Source organism: Vicugna pacos, chromosome 6, assembly GCF_048564905.1.
Source record: "Vicugna pacos chromosome 6, VicPac4, whole genome shotgun sequence".
NCBI lineage: Eukaryota > Metazoa > Chordata > Mammalia > Artiodactyla > Camelidae > Vicugna > Vicugna pacos.
The window spans coordinates 64,208,959-64,212,090 of NC_132992.1; the positions used below are offsets into that span (position 1 = coordinate 64,208,959).

The 3,132-nt window shown below is 42.2% G+C and overlaps 1 long non-coding RNA gene across 1 annotated transcript; it reads right to left on the reverse strand.

Moving 5' to 3' along the window:
* Positions 1–418: 418 nt before the first annotated feature.
* Positions 419–2,728, reverse strand: LOC140697142 (uncharacterized). The gene is made up of 3 exons (XR_012073976.1): positions 2,651–2,728; positions 1,896–2,007; positions 419–971 (listed from the first exon to the last, which is right to left on the reverse strand). It is a non-coding gene; the product is annotated as an uncharacterized lncRNA (long non-coding RNA).
* Positions 2,729–3,132: the final 404 nt, after the last annotated feature.

The following is a 3,132-nucleotide window of genomic DNA, read 5'->3' on the forward strand; positions in this document are numbered from 1 at the left end:
TTTGTCCTAGCCTAATGTGTGTAAGACTGTTCCAGGGGGTGGGAGTGGCCCACAGGAACAAAGCTCAGTACTTAGTGATACTCAGCAACAGCTTCCAATGAGCACCTCAGAACAATAATGAGCATACTATGTTATGATCAATCTCCTATTGAACATCTTTAAAGGGACTGAGTTTCAGAATCCATTTTTAAAAATTTCCTTCCAGTTTTATTGAGATATAACTGACATACAGCACTGTATGTTTCAGGTGTACAGCATAATGATTTGACTTCCACACATCATGAAATGATTACTGCAATTATGTTCAGTGAACATCTGTTATCTCATACAGATACAAAATAAAAGAAAATATATATTTTTCTTTGTGATGAGAACTCAGGATTTACTCTCTTATTTTCATATGTAACATACAGCAGTGTTAATTATGTTTATCATATTGCATGTTGCATTCGCTTAGTACTTATAACTAGAAGTTTGTTATAAGTTTGTTAGAAGTTTGACCACCTTCATCCAGTTTTCCCTCCCCCACCTCCTGCCTTTGGTAACCACAGATCTGATCTTTTTTTCTATGAGATTGTTTGTTTTAGAAGTATAATTGACCTACAACACTGTGTTAGTTCCTGGTGCACAGCATAGTGAATTTATATTTCTGTACATTACAAAGTGATCACCATGATAACTAGTTATCTTCTGACACTGTACAAAGATGCTACATTACTATTGACTATGGGAAGGGATAAATGGGTAGGACTGAAGTTGGGAGAGGCAGCTGGGCAAGATGACATCGCATAACCTTTTCCCACTTCTGCGGTTGAGTCAGGTGCTCATGCTGGGCAAGAGGATACAGGACTGAATCCAGGCTGACGCTCCTGCTGGGCACAGATCCATCTGCTAAAGCAGTGTGACCCACGAGGTTCTCATCCCAGATTTGAGCTTCACATCAAGAGCTTCACAGAGAAGCTGGTGTTGAGCTTGGGAGACAAATAGGTAATTGTAAACATAGGGAACATGAAGAATTGTACATGCTAGGGAAAGCTCTGAGTTTAGACTAAAAAAAAAAAAATCATATGAACAGCTTTCCTGGACTTTAAAAACGGGCGTTAAGGACAGACTCATCAAAATCCATATATCAGGCTGTTCTTTTTTGTAAAACTGTTTTAGTTGCATTAACTGATAGGGGCCCTAATGGAGGGGCCCTGATGGAGGGGCCTCTGGTACTTTGGAAGGAAGTCTTCCTTCCTTCCTGTCTTAAGACGGCTGCCTTGTGAGGAGCTTGAAGAGTCCATTTACCCAGCACTTCTTAAACCAGCATGCATCAGAACCACCCGGTGGTGCTGGTCAACATGTAGAATGTATAAGAATTTTTTTCTTATTTATCCAAAATAATTTCTTGAAAGCAACTGTAGTAAGAATCTTATTTCTTACAGCAGATCAAAAATTATTTTCTACATTAAAAAAAATTTAAAGCTACTTTAACTTTACTAGGGAAATTTTTTATGGAGGGACAATAAAATCCCATTTGCAGAAGCTTGAAAAAGGGCAAAATCAAGTTAAAAATTTCCCCCTATTAACTTAGAAATAGTAAGAAAAGCAAAATGTTCTAAAGGTTATATCATTCAGGGTCCTGACCCCATCCCCCTCAAAATTATACAGAGTCATTTGAGAAGACTGTAATAAAGCACTATTTGCAAAAGATGGGCTGGGCTTAGATAAAGAAAAAGAAATGATACACTATTCTTACACTCATAAGTGCAGGAACCATTACCCTCCACTAGACCTGAAAGAGTAAGTGGGACACGAGAGGGTGGATAGTGACCTGGTTAAGGGAACCTAGAAAGAAAGCTTATGGAGAGGGCCGCCTGGCAGGAAGGAACCCAGGAAATAAATATGCCAACCTCACTGGCCAGCCCTCCCAGAGGCTGGAGGGCAAAGGGAGCCTATTGATGCAGTCCATGTGGCTCAGCTTCTCCAGGCAAAGAGCTGGTGGGGAAGGATGGAGAGTGGATCCTGAGGGGAAAACAGAGAAAATCCAGCATCCATCAGAGATGGCTAAGGGACTGGAGTGATGATTGTGTATCTTAACAAGCACTGAAGAAAACAGTAAGGCGATTTCCTTTTCTATCATCTTGTTTATATTACCCTATAGTATGTTTATAAATGTAATGGTCTTGTATCTGGTGAGAGAAGCAGAATCCTGTGCCCCATTGCCAGATGTATAGAATCAAGTCTCATCCCAGAAAGGGCCAAGAATCCTGAACTTTAAATGAGCAATCCAAACGATGCACATGGAACTTTTAGAACCTTGGAGCCACGAAATGAAAGGCTGAACTGTAGCAGTTACATTGTTAGGAAAGTGGTAACAGTTATCCACAGTGGTAACAGTTATCCACAGTGGTAACAGTTTTCTATGTTGAGGAAACAATGCTACACAAAGTATGGATGCATGTGGACAAAGACAGGCAAGAACAGATGAGTGAGAAGGGATTTGTTGGTTAGTAAGGATGCTCAGTTTTAAAACTTTTTTTTTTTTTGCCATGATAATGTTCATATAAGAACTTATCAAACTAAAAACACTTCTAAGAGAACTTGGAGCAGATGAAACATTAGGTCACCACAAGGTTCTGACCCCACTCCCGAGGAGTCCCAGTACCTTAACCACGATATTTCGGTTCTCCTGCCAGGGCTGCTCAGAGTCCCAGACTCTCCCAAGCCAGCTCAGTCCTGAACAGACATCCAGAGGGAACATCCGTGGCCTGAAAGAGGAAGGTCAGACCCTGGCTTGGCTTCATAAGAGCCCACAAGCCTTTTAAGTACCAAAGGGCAGGCAGCCTCCTCGGACAAGGCTCACCTTCTCCTGGTCCTGAGTGGCTGAAGTTGGTACTTGGGCTGGGGGGGCTCCATCTGTTGGTTTCCTTGTCAGCAGTTCCCAGGCATTGAAAGTTATCTACCCATGGTAATGTTAAGCACAAGGGAAATAACCCTTGGGGCTAGAGACAGCAGGGTTGTTCTGGAAGTTGCCAAGGCAGCACAGCTCTTCTGGCTGTGTCCCTGAGGAGGCCCCAGGCCCTAATGGAGGGGCCCCTGGCACTCTGGAAGGAAGTCTTCCTTCTTACAGTCTTAAGACAGCTGCCT